Raw genomic sequence first — 25,762 nt, 5'->3', positions numbered from 1 at the left:
TCAAGGAATTTACAATCCAACAGAAACAACAAATATGATGAATTCATAGAATCCCAGAAAACTTATGAAAATTAATGCAGAGTGAAGTGCTGAGCAAAGCAGAACCAGGAAAATAATATACAAAATGATGACAATGTAATTGGAAAGAGCTAACATTAATAATGATGATAATGATGTTCTACAATCACAATGAATAAACTAGCTCTAGTGAAGAGAGAAAAAGCACCTACTTCTTTGCTCTGAAGAGGTGTATGTGTGTGTGTGGGGGTGTCTATGGGTATAAGGCATTGCATATACTTCAAGAATCTATAGATGTTTTGGTCAATTTTGCTTCACTACTCTTTTTCATTCTTTGGTGGAACAGACAGTTTACCAGGTAAGGGAGGAGAAAGGGATATATTTGGAAATACAGAAGATATAATAAAAAATTGATCAATACCATTTTAAAAATACTTCTCTTTATTCCTATAAATGGAATGAGGATTATTTTTACATATAATCATACTTCTTGTCCTCCTCGATATTGTAATCTGATAGTAAAAAATTAAGAAACACACACACACATAAATAATGATGTTACCAAAGTTACCTCTCCTTTCCCAATTTTTTTTCTCCCATTCATGCAAGAACTATTTGGGGGATCTGCTCCAATACCTGCCAATGGTAGCAGCTCAGTTCATGCTTGTTGATGGATCAACCAAAACTATGTTATTAGCATTGTATCAGGTGGGAATCCTTTGAATAAGACATGGCCCCTTCCCTCCGAAAGTTTATGGTGTAGTGGAAAGTATTATCCAGCAAAGGTGACTGAACAAAAAATATCACAAGTGAAGGGTATTGGAGAAATGCAAGACAAGCATCTGATGAGGTTGGAGGAGTCAGAACAAGAGGATCTGGAAGGCTCTTCATCCACAAGTGTGAGTGGAGAGGATTCTAGGTCCTGGGCGGGTCTGGGTTTCTGACATCCTTTCCCATGCTGAAAGTCTGTGATGCTAGTGGGAAGATTAGCAGCTAAGCTGCTCCACCTGTAAATTCAGTCAATTACCTCTCAATTAAACTAGAAAGCCAGAGCAGGAAGGAACCCAATAGCATGCAAAGGAATGGGAGAACTGGGGAAGAGCTGAGGAGCAATCATTTCAGGCACAGGGAAAAGCCTTGGGGATAGCAAAAACCAGAGAGACTGGTCTGATCCGAAAGGGCATGGAAGATAACACAGGAAATGTCTGGAAAACTAGGATAGTAAAAAATGATGGAGAGTTTATGTGAGAGCCAATAAAGTGTGAGCTTTACTCATCAGGTGATGAGTTGATCAACAAATGTTTTAAATGGATTCTAGGGCAGCTAGACAGCACAATGGGAAGAACACCGGCCCTGAAATAGGAAGATCTAAATTCAAATCCAGCCTCAGACACTTATTAGCTATGTGACCTTAAGCTAATCACTTAACCCTGATTGCCTCCCATCCAGGCCATCTGCATCCTGTTCCATATCTGGCTACTGGACCTGGATGGTTCCAGAGGAGAAAATAAGGCTGGTGACTTAGCACAGCATCACCCCCCCCCCCTCAAATCCAATTCATGTGGATATCATGGCATAACTTCCCTGATATCCAAACTTCTTCAAGAACAAAGCAAACAGTAGCAGCAGCATTAATTAGATAGAGTGCTGGGCCTGGAAGACCTGAATTCAAATCCTCCCTCAGATAGTCATGTGACTCTGGACAAGTAATTTACCTCAGGAAATAATAACAGCATTTACCTTCCATGGTTGTATTGAGAATCAAATAAGACACTATTTATTACCAAAAAAAAAACCCCACTTAGGAGAGTTGTGGGCACATAATGGGCAATGAATAAATACTTATTCCTTCCCCTCTGCCATTAGGCACCCAAAATACAAAAACAAAAATTAAAGAGACTCTCTTCAGGGAGTTCATTTTCTACTGAGGTAACCTATTTTGTACACATAGAGGTTGAGAAAAAAGAAGAAAAAGAAACTGTCTGTGAGGAGACCCTAAAAGGTTGGAGGAGGGAGAGAAGCAGGGTAGAATCCCCCAAGACCTCGGGATGGCTGAGCATCCACACCATCTCTGGGCAGGGGAGATATGAGCAGGAAGGAGCACAAGTCTAATAGGTACACCCCAGGATGGTAAGCAGACCAGAGGAAGGATATGGTATTTGTCCTAGCAGGTGGTGATAGGGGGCCTGTTCGAGGACAGGGGCAGGAGGAACAAAGGAGAGGAAGGAGTGTGAGAGATGATCCAGAGACAGAATCACCAAGAAGTGGTGACAGCTTGGAAAGGCGAGGAAAGAGAGAGAGAGGGAAAAGCAGCCTGTAACACTCCGATTTCAGGCACAGGAGCCTCAGTGAATGTGCTGCTTCTGACAGATATCAAAATGAAGAGGAGGAAGAAGTTTGGGGGGAGTAGAGAATCACAAGCCCAGTTTGCTGCATGTTTCATTTGAGGTGTTAGTGGGGTAGCCAGATGGAGATGCCCCCAGAAACAATGAATTCAAGTCAATCAATCAGTAAGCATTTAATGTTGTTTATTTTGTGAAATATTTCACAATTTTACATTTAAATTTTTTTAGCATTCATTTTTAAAAATTGAGTTCCAAACTCACCCTCCCCCATCCCTTGAGATATATCGATTACATGAAGTCATACAAGATACATTTCCATATTAGTCATTCAAGATGCATGTACTGAGACTTATTATGTGATGAGTACTGAGCTAAGGATACAAAGATACGCAAAGAGGCAGTCCCTGCCCTCAGGATAGATAGATAGATAGATAGATAGATAGATAGATAGATAGATAGATAGATAGATAGATATAGATATATATCCAAGTCAATATATAGATATATATCCAAGTCAATCAACAAGCAATCATTATTTATTAAGCCCTACTGTAGGGGCAGCTAAATGGAGCAGTGGACACCGGCCCTGGAGTCAGGAGCACCTGAGTTCAAATCCAGACTCAGACATTTAATAATTACCTAGCTCTGTGGCCTTGGGCATTGCCTTGCAAAAAAAAAAGCCCTTGGAGAGGGAACATCCAGAAATGAGGGATAGTCCCCTACAATGACCTGGCATTATAAAATGAGGTGTTTTATTCTAGGATTCGATAATAGGACACTATATCTGAGTAAGCAGGAAAGTGGAAAATCCAGAATGTGAGAAGATGCTAGGTTTTATAGAGCTTTGGATGACAGGCAGAGGATTTTATAATTCTTCCTTTAAAGTAATGAAAAACTACCAAAGCTCACTAAGGGAGAGACAATGTGGTAAGTAAATATAAAAATATACAAAGTAAAGACAAAGCTATTCAAACTAATTTTAAAAGAAAGAGAATAGGGATGGCCATATGGAGCAGTGGATAGAGCAACAGCCCTGGAATCAGGAGAACCTGAGTTCAAATTTGGACTCAGACACTTAGTAATTTCCTAGTTGTGTGACCTTGGACAATACCCTGGTTCAATTTAAAAGGCAGGGCTGCAGGTCTTGAGACCAGAACCAGAAATACAGACTTGGGAGTCATCTGCAGAGAGGTGATAGTTCAAATCATGAGCCTGCCAAGATGGAGAATATAGAGAGGGAAGAGGAAACAGAAAAGGGCTGGTCTTTAACTTTGATGGAAGTATGGGGGGTGGGGAGGGGAGGCAGATGCAAATAAACCACCAGTTATAATCTAAGTCAACTTCAGTCTTCCTGTCTGTAGCAATTTCTCCTTTATTTTCTGGGTCACAGTAAAGAAAATTAAAATAGAAAAAGTGCAGGTGGGTTATAAAAAGGAGGGAAACACCTGGGTTTGTTCCTTTGAATGAGCCCAAAGACTAGAAGAACCCTAGTTAATAGGTCAAAGAAAAATAATCCTGAATATGTAATTTACCCCAAAGATTCTCTCCCCTCCATCCTCAGGCCTCAAGTTTAGCAGGGCCTGGGTCTCTGGTTTGGCCAAGGCCCCAGCAGCTGAGAGCCAGAAACATCCCCCAAGTTATACTTCATCCACTTTTATGTCAACACAACGGCGCCATGGTAATGATTGAAAATATTTACATACCGCAACACTGATTGGTTGTTTAGACCATCTGGCTACTGGATGCGGTAAGGATTGTCAAACACATGTCCCTTCCAGAAACACTGTGACTTAGCTCCAACATCAAGTCTTAGCTCCAGGGACCAGCATCACTAAAAAAAAATCCATCCCTTGGCTAGCTCTCCATACTCTGGAAAGTCAGATAAGTCATCTTCCCTGGCTGCTACAGAAGTGGGCCATGCCCCTGTTCACTCTTCCTTCCATGCACCAGTGCATCAGGTGACTGAACCCACACTCCTGTGACCCCATGCTTTTATCATTGGTGATGACAGAGCTTAGTGCTTATTTTCAAGCACTTCCTCTTTGGGAGACTCAAGAGCTCTAGAAGGAACCTCTTAATTCAATGAGCCCTAGCCCTGGTTTGGTGACAACTCAAGATGTCTCTAATTATCTCAAGGGATGTTGGGGAATCCTTGGAAGAAAATAAATCAGACGTCACTTGAATTTGAAAAAAATAAAGATGTATTATTAGACTGACAATAGTCAACTAATAAATATTTATTAAGCACCTACTATGTGCTAAGCAAAATGGATAAAAAGAAAGGTAAAAGGCAAAAGTTCCTGTGTATTAAAGAGATGGTTCAGGGGCTGCCCTCCAAAATAATCAAGAATGGAGCTCTGATGAAAAGGAAGAAGCACAGAACTTAAAGGTCATGGGTTCGAAGCCTATGTTTACTATTAAGTACTCGTCAAGTCTCATATTCTTTCTGGGCATCAGTTTTCTCATCTACAGAAGGGAACTAAGAGGTCCTTTCCCTTCTAAATAGAATATGATTACATAGGATTCTGATACAGTTAATCCCATAAGTTTTTAGAATCAGAGATCTAGGTCTGGTTCAACACTCTCAATTTTATAATTGAGGAAACTAAGGCAGGTTTAGTGACTTATTCAATTTAACATGTCAGGATTTAGACCCAGGTTCTCTGGATTCAATCTTTCCATGACACTGCCTTCATCCATTTGACTACACAACTCCATGAAATTTTGATTTTTCCATTCCCATCACAGTGTTAGCTTTGGTTCAGTGCTAATTCCTCTGACATTTTAGGGATCAATAGGTGGGTTAAAGAAATACACATCAAGGGCCTATGATTTTTTTTTCATTAGAAGGAGGCTCCCCTCCAACATAGGCTGGTGCCTCTTCAAGAATGAACATTGATATTCTATTCAGGAGACTCAGTGACTAGCCCAGAGTATCACAGCTAGAAAGCATCAGAGGTTAGATTTGAATCTAGGTCTTAGAATCATCAATTTAGAACTAGGACTCTCAAAGGTCAGCAAATTCAACTCCCCATTTTAAAATTAATTCTTATTTTTATTCTGAATTTAATAAACACTAAATAAAATAGGAGTCATTTGCCTATACTTAGGAGAGGGGAAAAAAAGAGGACTGCAGAAACTTCAGGTCTCACTATTATGTATAGCTGGCTTTTCTTTTAAAGAATATAATAAGACCAACCTGGAACATTTCTAAAAAGAAAAACACATTTATTATTTACTTTTAGCATTTTAAAAAATTTTTAATCCTAAACTGTCTCCTCCTTCTACCAGTCCCTCCCCACCCATTAAGAAGATAAGCAATATGATGTGAATTATACATGTGAAATTATGCAAAACATATTTCCATATTAGTCATATTGCAAAAGGAAAAAGTAAGAAAAATAAAGTGAAAATACTGTATTTCAATCTACACTCAGATTTCAGATTTCTTTCACCTGGAAACTTTTCAAAATTGGGGATTCCAAAGAAAAATTCCAGTAGGATTTTTTCCTTCTCTTGCTGTGGGGCCACACCAGCATACCACATCAGTTATGACACCATCATACCTCACCAGAAATATGGGAAGCTGTGTCAGCTTTCTGACTTTGGTGAGTCAAATGGAAAGTCATCACTCAGGTCTCTAGTGTTTCAAGGGGCGTACCTCCAACCATGCTTGTCTTTTTCCTTTAAAAAACAACAACAAAAAAAAAAACCCCAACAACTCAGCCCACTACACCACAAGCAAATAGATCCATCTGCACCTCTTCCCTGAGGTTAAAAGTTACAGTATACTTAGAGGTACCATCAGAGCCCAGCTTTGTGATGAACAGCTGAAATCAATAAACATTTATAAAATGTCTATGTAGTGACCCAGGCCTTGCACTAAGTGCTCGGAAAATGGGGCAAAAAGTTTGATCTCCAGAAGCTCCTAGCTGAGCTACCTCTCCAGATTGAAATCATAGTACTTCCCTTCATCCATTCTCCCTTCTAATGGAACTAGCCAACGAAGTCCAACTTCCACCTTCCACCACCACACCTTGCCTGAATATCTTCCTTCCCCAGCTCTGACTCTCTGCTTCCCAAGCACAATTCAGGTCCCACCTCTCATTTAAGAACTTGCCTCAGCTCCAGCCCAGGTGGAGTGGTTGATACTGACCTCTTGTGTGGCTGCCAAACAACTGCCAGGTTTGCTTCTCTTGGCCAAAGGCTTTTTCTAAAAGGTTGTCAAGGCCACTAGAGGAAACTGTAAAGCAAATTGGCTTCCACCATTCCACCTCTTCCACTGGGTTCCCAAACATTCAGCAGGGCTCCTACAGAATCCAACAGGGACAGGGCAGGGCTCACAAGTCCCATTTTATAGAAGGGTAAAACTGGGGCAGCCAGAGGGTAACTTAGAGTGAGTCATGAAATGAGTCAGGGTCATTTAACACTCCATTTATAGGTTTCCTTAAGGTAGTCTTGACTCCAGGACCTAGGTATGGAGGACAACCAGCATAAAGGCACAGGAAGGGGGACTCACAAAAGAAATAGGAAATAACTAATAATAACAGTCACCATTTACATAGCACCAACTAGGATTTCATTTGAACCTCCCAACAGTCCTGGGAGGTAGGTACTATTATCATTCCCATTTTAAGGTCTTAGAAAAACATGCAGATGAAGGTGAAATGACTTATCTAGGGTCTAATATACCAAGTAAATACCTAAAGTTAGATTTGGACTCAGGTCTTCCTGATTCCAAGTCTGGCATTCTCTCTCTCCATTTAGGTCCTCTAAAGTGAAGTTGGAATAGTTAAATCTAAAGAGATATGAGGTTGAAGAGACATGAAGAGATATGAGCAAATAGTAAGTTGTATTCTGAGAATTCAGTTGTGTAAGGAGACTGGAAAGTTCTAGACTACAAAGGCGCTTAGAGAGTTTTTCAGGGCAGCTCTCTCCACAATCCAACAAAGGAGGAAATTGAGGGAGGGCATGTAACTTGTCCAAGGCCACCGAGGGAGGAAGTAGCAGGTTCAAGTTTTGAACCCCTATCTTCTGACAGCTGTTACAGAATTCTTTCCACTGGACCACACTGCCTTGATATCAGGAGCTTCCTTCTGGTTCTTTGGCCTAAACATCCCCAAAGACTCTTGTGCCACCTCTCTGAGGAGAACAAAGAACTTCAGACATCTTCCCAAATGTCTGTTCCTCCTTGAAAGTGAGGAGGTATCTATCTCCCTGTGAGCTTTCTCAAGAGAGGGAGAGAGACAGAGACAGACAGACAGACACAGAGAGAGAAATAGAGAGACAGAGAGAGGAAGGAAGGAAGGAAGGAAGGAAGGAAGGAAGGAAGGAAGGAAGGAAGGAAGGAGGGAAAGGAGAGGGAAGGAAAGAAAAGGAAGAGAAGGAAGGGAAGGGGAGAGGAGGGGAAGGGAAGGAAAAGGAAAGAATGAAAGAAAAGGCATTTGGTTCCACTGGGGGCCATTGGCCAAGTGGAAGGTTGCCCCAAGTTGCTGGAGATTGTGTTGTGTGTTCCTTCTTCCACACACACATACCTCCTGCCTAAGTAGCCCTAGTGACTATAGACCAGGCACCGGAGGCTTCTGCAGCTTCCCCTGGGCCCCAGCTTCTCAGTCAAGTCTTGGGTGTTGAGAACATTCAGTTACTGCTCAGTTTTTATTGTGGAAAAAGCTCTCACCCAGTGTGGTGTGTGGGTATGGTGTGTTTGTTTTATTTTTATGATGATTTCACTGAAAAGCATTTCCCTGGCCCTGATGTTGGTAGGTTAAAAAACCACTGCCTAGCTTTCCAGTCGGTGACTCCTGGAGGGAAGACCAGTATGAGATTCCACCTTCCAGAGGGTAAGGGCATAAACCCCCAAAGGTCTAGGAATACAGCAAGATCACTCACACCCAAGACCAAGTTCACCTCCTCTAAAGCCCCTTCATTGTTCATAGAAATCTAAGGTAGGATGACATCTTAGAGATCATTTATTTTGATTTTGCCCATTTTGTGGATGGAGAAACTGAGGATCAGAGAATGACATATGGAGTTGGTTTCAGAAGAAGGAAGAGTATTGGAGGTTCATGATAAAAGAAAAAGACCACAATTAAGCTGCCCAAAAGCAGATTGGACTGCCTTAGGAGGGAAGGAATCCTCCCTGGTGGTCTTCCACCACCGCTGAAGTGGGAAGATTTTTTTTTTCAGGAACAAGTTCCATTTCCTCATACCATAACCCTTTTTTTCCCCATGATTAACTGACCTTACTTCTCCCCAGGATTAACCCCTTCACAGTTCAGGTCACCCCACTGCCCTTGAACACACCCATGTCTCCTCTAGCCTGAAAAAACCCTCACTTGATCCTTCCCATCCTTGCTTTAAAGTTTGCAAAATCTCTGAGGGATGGGCTAGGTTGTCTGAGTGATATGGAAGGCGGGCCTGAGCCAAAAGTGTAGAATTATTTATTTTTTGTTTTGTTTTTTAGGTTTTTGCAAGGCAAATGGGGTTAAGTGGCTTGCCCAAGACCACACAGCTAGGTAATTATTAAGTGTCTGAGACAGTATTTGAACCCAGGTACTCCTGGCTCCAGGGCTGGTGCTTTATCCACTGTACCACCTAGCCGCCCCAAATTATTTATTATTTGAACAAAGATGTCTGAGGTATAGGTAGGAGACAGAGAGGGACCAACCTAGATCTCTTTTGCCCTTTGTAGCTCAAGTTCTCAAATAGGCCTCTACAATAGATACCTCTGTTTTCTTCTTTCACTTTCTTCTTTTTTCTTTTTTGCAAGGCAATAGGATAAAATAATTTACCCAAGGTCACACAACTAAGTATTAAGAGTGTGAGGCTGTCTCTGACTGGCCGATATGACCAGAAAGGACAATGATCAATGTTGGATGGGATGTGGGAAATCTAGGACACTAATACATCATTGGTGGAGCTGTGAACTCATCCAACCTTTCTGGAGAGCAGTTTGGAATTCTGCCCAAAGGGCAACAAAAAATGTGCATACCTTTGATCCAGCAATACCACTACTGGGTCTATACCCTGAAGAGATGATGAAAAAGGGTAAAAACATCACTTGTACAAAAATATTCATAGCAGCCCTGTTTGTGGTGGCAAAGAATTGGAAATCAAGTAAATGTCCTTCAATTGGGGAATGGCTTAACAAACTGTGGTATATGTATGTCATGGAACACTATTCTATTAGAAACCAACAAGGACAGGAATTCAGGGAAGCATTGAAGGATTTCCATGAACTGATGCTGAGCAAGATGAGCAAAACCTTGGGGGTGATGATCAACCTTGATGGACTCGCTCATTCCATCAGTGCAACAATAAGGGACAATTTGGGGCTGTCTGAAATGGAGAATACCATCTGTATCCAGAGAAAGAATTGTGGAGTTTAAACAAAGACCAAGGACTTCAATTTAGGAAAAAACCCATTATCTACTTTTTCTGAAGGTCAGGATCACTTGAGATTAGACATGAGTCGGAAACCCAATCCCTGGAGCTGTGACTATGATTGGCAAACTAGCGTCCATGGAAGCTATTGTGGGCAATCACATCCAGGGTCAGACTCTAATATTGTCTATGTCAAGGGTACCTGCAAAAATAATGGAAGAGAAGGGGCACAAGGAGGTATTGGTGTCCACTGGAGATCAGAGCATGGTCTGAACATAAGTGATAGGTATTCTGGACGTCAGACAAACCAAAGTGCATCATTAGAAGCATCAATCAAAGCGGTTGAGCAAGCAAAGGTCCAAAATAAGGACAACATCGTAGTGTACACAGACAGCCAACTTGTCACCAAGGGTATGAATGAGTGGATTGACAACTGGAAAGGAAATGACTGGAAAACAAGTAAAAATAAAGATGTTGTCCACAGAGAACAATTCATTAAACTGGATAATCTGACTCAGGGCATGAATGTTGAGTGGAATTATGTACCTGCTTATTCAAAAGATGGAGGTAATGTTGCAGCTCAGAAATTAGCAAGAAAAGCAACTGGGAAGAAGTGAAAATACTTAATACTTGCAGATATTGAAATTTAGGTTATAGTGTCACTGTTTCTTCTTTTTTTTAACGTCACTGTTTAATCTTGCAATATAATTATCTCCAAATCATTTTCTCTTTACCTTTCTCTTCCCCCCTCCCCCATTGGAGTTCTATATTCCAAGGCTATCTTTGGCCACTTTTTAATGTTTTCTTGGTTTTTCTATGTGCTATTTTAATTTTTTGTTTAATACAAACCAAAAAGAAACATATATTAAAAAAACAACTGTAGAAATTGTTAAAATAATAAATAAGAAGGCAGATAATTACATCTCTGTCAGATCCAGAAGAACTCTTGACTTGGCTCAACTCTTGCTCCAGACCCTAGAAACCAATCTAGACTGCTTGATGGCTCCCACAATATAGGTATAAGGGAATCACCAACTTTTTCAGATAGTACGTACATGAAACAAGACTTCCCATCACCCCAACAGTGCTTTCTAAGGACTTCTACCTTTTGCAGTTACCTTGTTTTGTATGCTCTAAAGTTTCCCACTGTCTTCTGATTTTTCTGGCAATCTAAAGATGCTTGCTTGGACCATTCAATCTGCCTCTCTGGGGTACATGTGAGTGTTTGTTTGATATTCTTATCAATAATGACATTGAATAGTTCACAGTTCAAATTTTGTTTTTTTCTTGGTAAAATGTTCTTTACTCTTACAATTCTAGGTTATTGGTTGCTCTTACAAGGTATTTAGAGATTCTTGATGTCTAAGTCAAATAATGAAATTGTTCCTGTTTAAAAAAAAACAATAAAACCCCCATTATCTTATTATGTAATTTTGCTATCTCTTATACTTTATCTTTCTTCCTTAAAGATATGATTCCTCTCTCATCACATTCAACTTAGATCAATGTATACCATGGAAACAATTTAAAGACTAACAGACTGCCTTCTGTGGAGGGTGGGAAGTAAGAATAGGGGGAAAAAAATTGTAAAACTCAAAATAAATAAAATCATCTTTCTTTAAAAAAAGTCTGAGGCTGGATTTGAACTCAGATTCTCCTGACTCCAGGGCCAGTGCTCTATTCACTGACCCTACTCTCACTTATCTCAACCCCTTATTAGCTGGTTTTATCATTCCTCCAAAATGACTAAAGATCTCTTAGTTACCAAATCCAATGACCTTTTCTCAGTCTTCATGCTCCTTGATTTCTCTGCAGCTTTGGACACTGATGATCACTCTCCTGCATACTCTCTTCTCACTAGGTTTTGACTGACTTCTCCTTCTTTCTTCTTTGTTGGATCTTCCTGCAGATCATACCCTCTAAGCATAGGTGTTTCACAGGGCTGTCTGTCCTGGATCCTTTTCCCTTTTCCCTCTATATAGCTTCATTTGGTGATGTTATCAGCTCCCATGGATTTAATTATCATCTTTATGCTGATTATTTTCAAATGGACTTTTCCTGACTCAAGTGTCTACTGGCCTCTCACACATCTTGAAGTGGATGGTTAGTAGAGACATACTTAACTATTTCCAAAACAGAACTCATCTTCCCCTTCCCCTCAGACTCTCAACCTAAGAATCATCCTGGACTCCTCACTATCTCTTACTCCAACCTACTCTCACTTCCATTTCCAAGGCCTACTGATTTCACCTCTGCAACATTTCCCAAATACTTCTCCCCTTTGTCTCTGACATCTCCATCACTCTTGATCAGACCTAAACATCTCACTCCAAGAATATGCCAATAACTACTGGGGGGGGGGGGAAGGGCAGGGATCTGCCTGTCTAGGGCTCTCCCCAGTCCAGTCTCCATTTCACCACTAAAGTACAGGCCACCCATCCACTCAATAAACTGCAAAGGGTCACACCCCCTATGGTCTCCTGGATCGAATACAAAACAGTCTGGTATTCAAAAACCTTTCCTAACCTACCCTTCTTCCCTCCCAACTTTCCAGTCTTTTTACTCCTTTTTCTCCAACACAGACTCTTGGATCCAGTGACACTGCCTCCTGGCTGTTCCAAGAATAAAACTTTCCATCTCTCAGCTCCAGGCATTCTCTTTGGCTGTTCCCCATGTATGAAACGCTCTCCCTCTGTCTACTGACCCCCTTGCCTTCCTTCAAGTCCCAACTATAACCCCACCCTCTACAGGAAGTCTCCTCCAATCCCTCTGCTAATTACTCCCTATATATCAGTTATGTTCTGTATAGAATTGTTCACATATTATTTTTCTCATTAGATTGTAAGTTCCTTGAGGGCAGGGACTGTCTTGTTTCTTTTTGCTGACTAAGAGCTATCTTGCACATGATATCCTTTGTTTAGCTATTCTGTTTAAATAACCACTGAACACCTGGGAGCCTCATCATTAATCTGAAAGATAAGTCTGCAATCAATATCTCAATCAATAAGCATTCATTTAGAGCCCTATATCAGACGATCTGAGCCAAACTCTCACCTCAGAGGACTATCACTTGTCTAATTTTGGATTCACTGGTCTATTTTTGGAGCAGTCACCTAACCTGGCCTCTGTCCCAAGTAAAATGGAGGGATTAGACCAGATGGTCCCTAGGACAAAGAGGGGGAGCACCAGATTTCAAAGTTGGAAAGACCAGAGTTCAAAGCCTGTCTCACAGACTAGTTGTGTATCAGCATGTATTCTTCCCAAGCCTTAGTGGCCTCAAATGTGAAGAAATAAAAAGTGCCTACCTCAGGATCAAAAGTGTTAATGATAGACTTTCTAGGAGCCAAGCACTGAGTTAGGAACTATGAACAAAGACACAAAACCATTTATTAAGCACCTGCTGTTTTCTTTCAAACAATGAACCACTCTCCCTGCCTCCAAGCTCTTGAAAGGGAATGGGCTGTATTTTCTCTTCATTTTCCCTCTTCCCCAGGTCCAATCAACCACCAGCCAGCAAAACATCAAAGTCAAGCAGGGTCTCCAGGATCCCTGGACACCCTGGGTAGGAGAGAGGAAGGGGGTCTTCCCAATGCAGTCCACCAGGGAGGTCGTTCCCTCTTAGGTCAATATGTCTATTGTGGCTACCAAGGCCAATAGGGAAAAGGGGCTAAAAGACTGGTTTTTAATAATCCTTTCTCCAATGAGCTGTGGAATAGTTTGACTACTCCCAGCAAAGCTCTGTTGGACCTGGGACAGGAGATTCCAAAAATAAAGGCTCCCTTGTGGCCCCCAACTGGCCTGTTTCTAATTACAGAGCTCAGGTGCATGGGGGGAGGGCATCTTGAAGGGAGGATGGGGAACAGAGGAGGAGAAGGACCCATGTTAATGGTTAGTTTTCTTTTCACAGGAGAGAAAAAAACCTTAAAACACATACACATACAAACATAAAATAGAACCCACTTCAATAAAGATATCATGTAGTAGTTAGTGCAAAGAGCATTGGTGGCAAAGGAATAGAATTCACACCCCACCTTGGATGCCTGAAATGCCTGTTACAAGGGGCCAGGAAGGCCTTGGGCACCTCTGTTTTCTCACCTGTAAAGTGAGGGGGTTAGACTAGCTAATCCTGAAGCTTTCTTCTAATTCAGGAGATGAGCCCAGCTGAAGAAGCAAAAACATGGCCCCTGCCCTCGATGGAAGATCAGAGTGGAAGGAAAACAGCAGAAAGCCTTCCTGCAGAAGGTGGGATCAGAGAGAAGCTCTGAGGAAAGCTAAGGAGGGATATGGAGTCAGCCAGGGAAAATACACAGGAATCAGAGATGACAAGAAGTCCAGAGCTACTAGACTGTGCATGTTAGGACTCAAGGTTAGGAAGGGGTCAGATTGGAAAGGGCTTGAAAAATTTGATAGAGGATGTTAGAATATATCCTGGAGGTAAGAAGTAGGCACTAGAGATGATAGAGTGAGGGTTGGAGAGATGGCATGATCAGATACACTCCTTGAGAAAATGACTTTGGCAAATGAGTGGAGGATGGCAAAGGTGTGGGGAAAGACTTCAGATAGGGAGATCACTACTGGAATAGTTCAGGCAGGAGATGATGAAGGTCTGAGTCTATGATGCTAAGTCCAAAAGAAAGTCATCAGTCTAAAAGTCATCCTAACCACAAAGCCAGCTGACCTCTCAAGAGGGTTCCCTGTGGGAAGCTGAGGATGTCATGGGATCAGAGTTTAATCTGGAAGTGACCTCAGAGGAGTAAACTGCCCAATTCTCTAATTTAAAAAAAATAACAAGACTTCTTAAGTGACTTGTCCAAGGTCTCACAGGTAGTGAGTTGCAGGACCAGAATATGAACCCAAGTTTTTCTTATTCTAAATCCAGTATTCTAGCCACTGAACTACCCAGTCATCCCCAGAAGATATTCTGCCTTGCAAAAAACTCAACATCCAGGAGTCTCTGGAAGATTAAGAACTCCAGTCTGGGAAGTAAGACACCTGGGTCCCACACCTGTCTCTTTCACTTACTTGGCCACTGGGAAGTCACAACTTGTCTAAGCCTCAACAGAGAGCCCAATAAAAGAAAGCATGGAGTTGTTTCTTTGGTCCACAGCCCCCCCCCACCATCCCAAGTTCAGTAGTAAAGGTTGCTCATAGTCTCTTATTTATTAAAGAGGAAAAATGGTGGAGTGAAAAGATGGATGACTTAGCATCACAGGACCCCAGACCTAGAAGTGGAAGAAACCCTAGGGACATCAAGACTAACTCTCTCAGAAACTGAAGCCTTGAGAGAAGCAGGGACTTGGTCCTGGTCACCCAGGAACCCAATCAGCCTCTCTTCCAGCTCTTCCCAAATGCCAGCTCTATCACTGTAACCCTAAGTAAGTCACCCAACCTAGGAACCTCACTTTCCTCTTCTGTAGAATGAGAGGATTGGCCAAGATGCCTTTGCCTTCTGTGATTTAGGATATCATAAGAAAAGTCATTTTGCCCTCCAATTTTACCATGCCTCCCCATGTCTCTAAGGAAGGCTCAGTTTTAGAATTCTTTATAAGACAATATGAGGAAGACTCCAGGACCCAAGAAGATATTTTGGCCTGATCCTCAAAAAGTCAAGCCTACCTCCCAAAGTACCTACGATGTTTCCCAAACCTGGCTAGTCAAGAAACATTTTACACCAAAGAAGGACTTTTTTCCCTACCACCTAATATTGTTTTGTGACACCCCACCTGATTTCAATGCCCAACTGATGTCATTAGTCTCCCCCACCTGATTTTAATGTACCCCCTTTCCCCACACACCTGATTTCCCTCCAAAGAAGGCGTAGGCACCTGTGCCAGCACATGGCTGCTTTCCCAGCTGCTCCACAGACAAAGCTGGTAACTGGCATCTGCTCTTTTGGAAGGTATTATTTATATTTCCATCAACTTGGGATAAAATGACAGCTTTAAAAGGGCAAAATGAACCATCAGATTCTTCGAGGCCCACGTGCTTAAGAGATTGCACCAGCATCAGCTGGCAAAGGAGTAGACCCAGCAGGGGTACAGAAGAGGGACTGGTCTCATTTATCTGAGCTCCACCATTAACCAAGTGATGTGGCCCCAGAAAGGTGACTATTCCCCTCTGACCTTCAAGTTCCTTTTCCATAACAGTAGTAGTAGTAGTAATAGTAGTAGTAGTAGTAGTAGTAGTAGTAGTAGTAGTGGTAGTAGTAGTAGTAGCAGTGGTGGTGGTAGTAGTAGTAGCAGTGGTGGTAGTGGTAGTAGTAGTAGTGGTGGTGATGGTAGTAGTAGTAGTGGTGGTGGTGGTGGTAGTAGTGGTGTTAGTGGTAGTGGTGGTAGTAGTAATAGTATTGGACTTGAGTTCAAGAATCTTAACTACTAGATAAAACTGAACAGCTAATAACCATGCATCCTTAGGCAAATCCCTTCCTCTCCCAGGATCCAGAACTGCCCTATCTATAAAGTGAGCAAGTGAAGGGGTTGACTCAATGACCTATTTTATGACAAGAAACAGACACAGCATATGACAGGAAGAAGAGTCAAGGGTTCTGATTCCTAAGGGCTCCCAACCTCTCTACAATTTTCCCTATTTGACATGAGACATCCAAGTGATTTAAATATAGCTGGAAACAGAGGAAAGGATAGCTTCAATTTTCTTTTTCAAATCTTCTGCAAGAATCTATAAAAAACAAAAAAGGAGGACTAACACAGTCAAGAGATTGCTAGGCTTGGAATCAGGAAGATCTGGATTCAAATCTTGCCTCAGACTCCTGCCTAGTTTGTTTGATGCTTGTCAAAGCAATCTCTATCAGACTGTCCAAGTTGCTGTTCTACAACTGATACAATGGATCACAGAGAGCCCGCAGATTTGAAAAGTCTTTTTACTAAAATCTTATCCCAATATCTTAACTAAAAGTAGATCAGAAAACTAAAATCAGATAAAAGCCTTCAAAAGAAGATTTTGTAAAAAGCAAGGAAGTCTCAGGAACTCTTTGCCAAGCTCCTAAGAGCCACTTTCAGACTCTCCTAGTCTGGAGCCCCCGGCCCCAGCTAGGACCCAGAACAAGGACCTGGGGGCAATAGTCACTGCTCCAGGTCTCTGCACCACTTCCTCACTCACGGTAGTCCGTGTTCTGGGAAGATTCATTCTTGCCCTCCCAGTTCCCTCAATACCTGGGCCCATAATGGGATAAAAATAGTCCTTATCTCACAGGGTTCTTCTGAGAAGCAAATGATGTTCAAAAATCACATAAGGAAAGAGATAACATATGGAAAGCAGTTTGCAAATTTGAAATGCTATATAAGTGCTGGTTATTAGGTAGTGAACCAGTGATATCCCTGGCAAAGAGAAATCCTAGGTGAAGAAACTCCCTCCACCCATGCATGTCAGCATCTTCTCTGCAACTTATAGTCTTAGGAGAGATGATTAGGCATTCAGAGTCTAAGCAGCTGCCCAAAACCACAGAGCCAAGAAGTGTTAGAAGTGAGACTTGAACCCAGCACTCTGGCTCTGAGGCCAGTTTTCTATCTTTCTACGAGACCACAGGTGCCTCCCCAATCATTATTATTGTTGTTGTTGTTATTATTAATATTAAAAAGGCTATTTTACCCTGAGGAAGATGATGAAGGGTACAGATCAAGGGAAGAAAATGAGGAAAAATTCCACAAAGGACTCTTGATTCTGCCTCAAGGGGCTAGCACCTGGCTCCTGAACTAGCAGGAACAAAAGTCTACATTGGTGCATAAGCTGTCTTCTCCTCTTCCCAATGATGCTCCTTAACTTATGTAACCCTGAGGGAAGGAAAGTTCTGCCAGATCAGTCCTGCCAAATAAACAGTAAACAAAAACAGGGACCACAAAATGGTACAGATATAACATGGTAAGCACATATGGACCAAAAAAACCACATATTAACATTATCTATGTTCTACTGTATTTGTATTGCTTTAGTTAAATATTTCCCAGTTACATTTGAATCTGGTTGGGGCCCATGTTTGACATGGCCACTGTAGAGGATGTTGGCCAGAGATCCAGATCACTCATCTGCCCAGGTTGATGCTGGGTCTTTCTTAAGCCGGCAGTGGTAAAAAGGGGGAGGGGAAGGGAAGGCTTAATTTTATTTCCTGTTTCTAAAGTACACCTAAAACCTAGTGTGGTATGTAAAAGGCCTGGACCTGGAGTTAGAGACACCTTGGTCCCAGTCCTGCCTCAGATGTTCAAGGGCTGTGGGATCCTAGGCAAGCTACTTAACATTTCTCAGCCACCAGTGGCTCAATATATAAATATGAAGGGTTGGTAATAACCTCAGTGAACCTCCCGGCTCTGATTCCCTAGTCTCTATGAACTAAAATTAGAAGGGAAATGGTGAGTTTATCTGTCCTTGAGTTCAACTCCCCTGAACCAGCTCCAAGAAACTTTTTTTAAGATAAACCCCACTCTTTACATTGTGGCCTCCACAATGTAACATATGGAAAGCAGTTAGCAAATTTGAAATGCTATATAAGTGCTGGTTATTAGGGAGTGGACCAGTGATATCCCTGGCAAAGAATGCCCTTCAAATTCTCTCCCAGGAAAAAAAAAATTCTCTCCCAGGTCACCTCCCCTGAACTAGCTCTTCTCTCCTCTTCCTTCTAACTTGACTCTTGGGTGAACCAATTCAGCTCTACACTGTCCTCCCCTCTTGTCCTCGGTTTATAACACTGATCACTCTTCTTGTATCACTCATATCACTGATCACTGATCACAAAGCCTTACACTTTGATTCCCTTGTGATGTCATTGGAAAGAAGAATAAACAATTTTCACCATTCATTGCCCTTGCTCCTAAACATGGGCTGCTGAATAGCAATGGAGAACATCACACTGGATCCATGATAATTTGGGTCACATAAGTTTAACTGGGCTCTCACTGCTGTTCAGCATTCCTACTCTGCCTCCCTTATCAGCTCACCAGAGATGTTCCCTCCTTCCATGGCCCCATCTGCCCCTACTCTTTCAGCTGAGAACCTTGCCTCATATTTTACTGAAAAAAATTAAGATTTGCCATGAATTCACTCTTCTCTGCTCTTCTCCATCTCCTATCACTCCTATCACTATGACTTCTGTTTCTTTTTCCTCCTTCACCCCAGTCTCATATAAAGTAGCCTCTATCAAGGCAAACCCCTTTATCTGTCCCATGTCATATCTTCAAACAGACTACTCCCTCTATTATCTCTGATCTGCCACTCAATTTCAGTATCTTTTAGTCTACTGGAATCATTTTCTACTGCCAACAAAATGTCCATGGCTCTCCCTGAGCTTGAAAAAAACCTGCATTTGATCCTTCCATCAATGTGCTTCAATCAAAGTGCTTAATACATAGTAGGTACTTAATAACTGGTGACTGATTCAAACTGGCGAGAGATTTAGGAAAACCTGAATAAAATTTCTTCTCAGAGGGTTAAATTCTTCTTCCCTACAGTGAGGAGACTGGCCTTCTAGTTCTAAAATTTTAAGCAGCTCTGACATTCCCTGTCCTAAGGTCCTTCCCAGCCCTGACATTTCATGTTCTACTGTTCCAGCTCAAATATTACTTGTTCTACTGTTCCTCCCAGCTAGCATTTCTAGAACACTTTAAAGTTTTTAAAGAGGTTTATCTATGTTATCTCATTTGATTCTTACAATGACCTTATGGGGTAAAAGCTAAAATTATCCCCATTTTATAGATGATGAAACAGAGTATAAGGACAATCAAGTAACTTTTCCAGGGTCACACAATTAATAGTAAGTATCTGAGACAGGATTCAAACTCAGGCTTCCTGATTCATGGGGAGCTGCCTCTTGCCCAGCTCCCCATTTCCTGGTTCTGTGGTTCAAATGACTTAGTCCTCATTGGGGTTGAACCAGGCTAGTTTCTGCACCTTCCTATGAATGACTTCTCCCCTTCGCACCCCCAGCCTAGATTTGCATCCATGACCAGCACCAGGGTTTTCTCTCCAGCTTAAAATTCCCATGTTCCAACTCCAGGGCCAAGTCACCAAGTTCCACCAAGGACCAGGTGATACTACCTTTCTAGCCCTTAGCTCCTTAGAGAAGCAAGCAATAACAACCCCAAAGGCTCCTAGTCTGACAAACTGCATACTGAGCACCTTATCACCATAGCTCTCAAAGTGCCTGTCATTTCATTTAAGGCCTAAAAGTCACAGCTAGGTGGCACAGTAGGTAGAGCATAGGCCTTGGATTCAGGAAGACAGGAGTTTGAATCCAACCTCAGACCTTGAGGCTACTTAACCGTGATTGCCCTGCATCCAGGGCCATCTCCAATCCTCCTGATTCATATCTGGTCATTGGACCCAGATGACTCTGGAGAAGAAAGTGAGACTGGTGACTTAGGAATTGTGTGACCTCCTCACTCAAATCCAATTCACATACTGGTCATAGCATCACCTACCTGATGTTGTGGTCTTCTTTGAAAATGAAGGACAAACATTAGTATTCTGAAACTCACATAGTAGAGTAAGGGAAGGTATTTTCATCTCTATTTGGCAGAGGAAGAAACTGAAGTTCAGAGTAGACTCCTGATGTGCCTGGGACCCCATAGGCAAGAGCAAAGAGGCAGAAGTGCTGAAGATTTTTTTGTGATTTTGTTTAGTGATTTAACTCATTTGACCAATGGATATTAGAAAATATATGGGGGGGGTGCAGCTAGGTGGCACAGTGGAAAGAGCACAGGCCTTGGAGTCAGAAGAACCTATGTTCAAATCTGGCCTCAGACACTTAATAATTACTTAGCTGTGTGACCTTGGGCAAGTTACTTAACTTCACTGCCTTGCAAAAACCAAATAATAATAATAATAATAATGATGATGATGATGATGATTTTTTAATTTAAAAAAAAAGAAAATGTATGAGAGCTTTAGATAGGAGTGAGATGAGATCTTGGTTGAACTAGGCTAGGCCCTAAAGTCACCCAAAGGGAAATTCCCTAAAATCCACAAGAAGCGAAGTTGGAAATCGGAGACATGTTGGGGAGCTGGCTTCTCCTCCGTGTCTACAAGAGAATCTTTCTTTTCTCCCTTCCTGAAGTCAGTCCCAAAAAGAGCTGCGACCAATGAGTGTCTCTCTCAAAGAAGGAATGAAGAACATCTCTACTCTCTAAAATTCTCACACCAACCCCAATCATTTAACCCACAAGGTCACAAGGAGCTTGCTGAAATTTTAAAGTGGGATTGGGATAGCATGACCTGATACACAGTTTTTGCCCTTTTAACTAAAACCCACATCATCTCTTAGTAGCTCAACTTTCCCTTTGTCTATCTTAAAGAGGAAAAAAAAAACCCATATCTCCTCAACCTGCAAGAGGAGGAGGTACCCAATCAGTAGGACCAGGGTGTTCTAGGGAACTTCAATTTCAGGAGAGAAATAGGACCCCTGCCTATTACGTATGGAGAAGAGCACAGAAGCTCCCTGGGCCACAGGCTCTGCATCTCCATAGCGATAGCATCACAGAGGATACAAGGCCTAAAAATAAAATCTCTGCCTTCTGAAACTCCCCAGTTCCCCTGCAGGATTCTGGCTATGAGGAGGGAACCTGTAGGGGAGCTGAGTCAGAACGAGGTGGGTGCCCAGGAAAGCAATGTTAATAATATCACACACACACACACACACACACACACACACACACACACAGTGTTACCATCTAGTTCAGGTCTTCTTAATTTGGGGTCTGCTACACCAAAGATGTCATCCCCACCAAGGGGTCCAGGCTCCCTCTAGAACGGAAGGAAGGTCCCCTGATACCCAACCTTGCATCCATGGTTCCTACTTCTGATCTCTGGGGTCCGCCCCCACGGAACCGCCAATCACTCCAACCCTGGCTTCCCTTCTGAAAGCTACATTTCCAGAGTTCCTTTGCCCAATCCACCCATCCCAAACCAACCAACCATACACACCCACTGTACTTTTCAAGCTATGCTACCTGCTGAATTCTGACCAGGCAGCACAATGTTAGTAACAAGGGGCGCTGCAAACTGCAATCACCTATAAAGCATCAATGTCTGGCCTATGCTGTTCCAGAACTCATTTCCCTTCCTCACAGAGTCCAGGATGGAGAGAAGGGTTTTCTTCTCTCTATGCAGCATACTTCCCCATACAAACACTGATAAATGAAGCCAAACTCTCTACCTTTATCAAGAATAAGTTTGACCCTGGAGAAGAGCTGTACCTCCCTCTTTGGAGAGGTGAATACGTATGAGTATGGAGAGGTGCATATACTTCAAGGCTCTGATGAGGTGATGATTGGTTTTACTGATTTTTTTTTCCCTCTTTCCTTTTTAATCTTTGGATGGCTCAATGGGTAGGGGACAAGAAAGGGATATATTCATAAATAAGATTTTATACACATATATGCACAAAAACATATTAATCAAATAAGATTAATTTTGATAAAATTTGAGAAAGAAACACACACTCAAGTTACTAGCTAGCTCACACTTGAGCCGTGGATCCACCACCTCTCCACTCCCAGTCTGACCCTAGAACCCAAAAGAAGGAGAAATGTTTCCTCTTCATAAGGCATTTTCCCACACAAATGATGTTAGCATAATGACTAACCCATAAGAGTTTAATAATTGCTTGTTGATTAATTTATGAATAAACAGAAGTTGTTTATTATTATTATTATTATTATTATTATTATTATTATCCCTCCCCAATCCTATCACAGCTTCAGAGTCCTAAAGAAGTACTTCCTTCTATAGAAATGTTCTAAATAGAAGATAGATTTCCAGGCTAGCCCATATCTGTTTGTCAGGAAGACAACTGAGGCTGTGGTTCCTCTATCAGAGTCCAGGAGAATATGAGGTGTTCCCTTTCCAGAGCATTTTCCCATAGAAAACTGTTAAGTGAATGTTCTAATACACAGTATTGTCAGCCTCACTGATGCACTGAGTAATTTGGATGAACTACTTCATTACTCTCACCTTTTTTAAAAAAACACTTTGTCAGAAGGAATTGTGTGACCCTGGGCAAGTCACTTCACCCTGTCTGCTTTAGTTTCCATCCCTTCAGTAGCTCTTTCAAAAAAAGCCCAATGAGATCACAAAGAGTAGGACAGGACTGAAATGACTGAACAACACAAAGGAAGACTATTTCTCTGGGTTCTTGAGTGGAGAAGGCTGTAATGAGGGGTATGTAAAAGGCAGTGAAGGGCCCTAGGCTCTGGTTCACAGAGTTAGAGTGGCTGAACATGGGAAGGACAAGCCTGGAGTGGGGTTGTGCCAGATCTCCCAAGACCATCTGGGGAAGAGAGATTAGCTTTGTTCCACTTGACCAATGAAGGTGGAACTAGCAGCAATGTGTAGAACCTGAAAAGAAGTCAACTGAAGCCTTGAGAAAAGGAAAAACTTCCTAAAAATGATGGGGTTCCCTGGGGAGGCAGTCAGGTCTCAGCCCTGGGATTGGCTTCTGATTTTTTTCCAATAGAGTACAGAATCGATCCTCATTAAGGGTACAGGTAGGACTCAATGGGCCCCTTCCAACTGGAAGATTCATGTAAGTTCCTAATCTTGAGAGGTAGGAGTGAAGCTCCAAGAAGGTTGGTGAGAATCTCCTTTTCTGGAAGACGCCGTGTGTGTGTGTGTGTGTGTGTGTGTGTGTGTGTGTGTGTGTGTAAAAATAATTATATACTGCACTCTTTAACAAGCAAAATGTTCTTAAAATACATAGGAATAAAAAGGTAATTTCATGGACCCCAAGTAAAAACCCCTTCTGTATGCTAAGGATTCTTCTTCTTCCTATCTTCCTCTTCCTTCTCCTCTTCCTATTTTTCTTTTCTTTCCCCTATTCCTTCCTTCCTCCTCCATCTTTTTTTTTTTTACAAATTGTATTAGAAGTGAATAAAAATCAATTACATAAAAGCAACTAATGTGGGCAGCTCTTTCCAACCCACATAATCAATCCTCCTCAGGCTTAAGTGCAACCCCCACTTTTAGCAGGCAAGCTAAAAATAAACAAAGGATTCTTAATCATTAGAAAACTCACTGAAGCAAAAGTAAAAACCTGACCTGGTGGTCAGACATCAGTTACTCTCCTCCTCAGATGATTTCTCCAGCAACACCCAACCTTCTTTTAGAGCCAAAAGAAAAATAAAGCCATGTGTTCTCAGTCTACAGCCACTATAATCTGTAAAATGGGTTACACTTTAACCCTCCCTGTACCAGTTTATCATCCAGGTTAATGTTTACTTAGTAATTTCCCTTAAAAGTCTCAAATGAAGCATGAGGCATGTACTTCCTCATTAGTCACCCAGGCCCAAATGAATAATTTAAAGTGCTCAATTGGCAAATATGGAAATCTACAGCCTGGCTCTCTAGCTTCCAATAGCAACACACTGAACCCCCCATCCACAAGCCTATAATGGATTCTGTGAGTCAGCCCAGGAACTAATTCACATTTATGGTTAATTAGACTAAAGGAGGTAAATGGGACTTACAGAATTCCAGACAGACCTGCTATTGATGACTCAGGGACCAGGAAAGATATGTTCTCTGGGCTGGGGGTTCTGGAAACTTGGAGTTAAGCTCTAGAGTTTTTCATTGGCACTGCCCATAGCCATTCCCAACTATTCTGTCTCCTGTGAGATAGAAAGCTAACACACCCTCCTCACATACAGCCCTCCCCGCTGAAACATATATGTACAAACCCAGCCTCCAACAGTTGGCTCAAGGGGGAAAGACGGAGGCGAGTCAAATGTGTCTTAAGCTCTCCTTGGCCCCATCTCAATCACCGCTCTGGGGAGGAAAAAACTAGGTTCTAGAATAAGAGGACAAAGGTTTAAATACCACTTATGACGTTCCTTATGTGACTGCAGGCAAGTCACTTAACCCTAGTTTTCTCATCTGGAAAATAAGGGGGTTGTTCAGGCAATAAGTAGTTGCCATGTTCCAGGTGGCTTTGAGCTAAGTATTGGGGATACAATACAAGTCCATGCTCCCAGGGAAAGGAGACAACATGCTAACAAGTATGTACAAACAAGATAAATACAGGACACAGTGGATATAATGAACAGTAAAGGCTTCCTGAAGAAGGTAAATTTGAGGTAGACCTGAAGGAAGTCAGAGATGCCTGAAGGTAGCATTCCAGCTATGGGGGACAAGCAGAGATAGGAACTGGGGGATGGAAGAGGAAGCCAATGTCACTGATTCATGGAGCACATGAGGGGGGCATCTAAGAAGACTCTGGGAGAGTGGGGCAAGTTGAGCCTTGAATGCCAGACGATTTTATATTTGATCCTACAGGTAATAAGGGAATATCTGACAGAGCCAGACCTGCTCTGGAAAATTAATCAAGGATGTACTCAAGTGGGAAGACCTATTTGAGGCACAGACCAATGAGTAGATGACCGCAATATGCCAAGTAGGAGGTGTCAGGGCCTCTACCAGGCCAGTGGCAACATAGGAGGAGAGAGAGGGATATATATCAGAAATGTTATAATGGTCGAATCTATAGGACTTGTGAACAGATTAATCATGGAATGAATGAGAGAGAATGAGGAGTTAAGGATAACACCTAGATTGTGAGCTTAAGTGAGTAAGAGGATGGTCTTTCAACAGCAACAGGAATTTGGAACCAGGGAGGGTGTGGAAGAAATGATAATGAGTTTCAGACATGCTGATTTTATAAGATATCTATGGGTCATCCTACAGGCTTATTATGTCTAATAAGCATTTGGAGATGAGAGTCTGGAAGTCAGGAAAGAGATTATAAGTAGATTTGAGAATCACCAGCAGAGATATAATAATTGAAACTATTGGAACTGATGAGATCACCCAAGTAAAATAGTATAGAGGAAGAAGGAAAGAAGGCCTTGAACAGTCCTTGGGGAATCTGTCTTTAATGGGCATGATCTAGACAAATACAGCAAAGGAGCTAAGAATGAGAATCAACTAATTGGGAAGAACCTAGATAGACTAGTTATCATGGAAATCTAGAAAGGGATATCAAGGAGAAGAGGGTGATCAACAATGCTAAAAGATGACTGGGG

The 25,762-nt window shown here is 41.9% G+C and overlaps 1 protein-coding gene across 13 annotated transcripts in view; it reads right to left on the bottom strand.

Annotated features, from left to right (window-relative positions):
- PITPNM2 (phosphatidylinositol transfer protein membrane associated 2) overlaps positions 1–25,762 on the bottom strand; it is a 261,092-nt gene that overhangs the window by 216,214 nt on the left and 19,116 nt on the right. For 2 of the 13 annotated variants that reach the window (XM_074205464.1, XM_074205465.1), the window contains exon 1: positions 1–25,762. This exon is cut by the window's left edge. The exons of the other annotated variants lie outside the window; for them this stretch is intronic. The gene's annotated coding sequence lies outside the window, so the exon portion shown is untranslated. 13 annotated transcript variants of the gene reach the window in all.

Source organism: Macrotis lagotis, chromosome X (assembly GCF_037893015.1).
Source record: "Macrotis lagotis isolate mMagLag1 chromosome X, bilby.v1.9.chrom.fasta, whole genome shotgun sequence".
In the NCBI taxonomy this organism is placed as follows: domain Eukaryota; kingdom Metazoa; phylum Chordata; class Mammalia; order Peramelemorphia; family Peramelidae; genus Macrotis; species Macrotis lagotis.
This window is presented reverse-complemented; position numbering and strand designations above follow the sequence as displayed.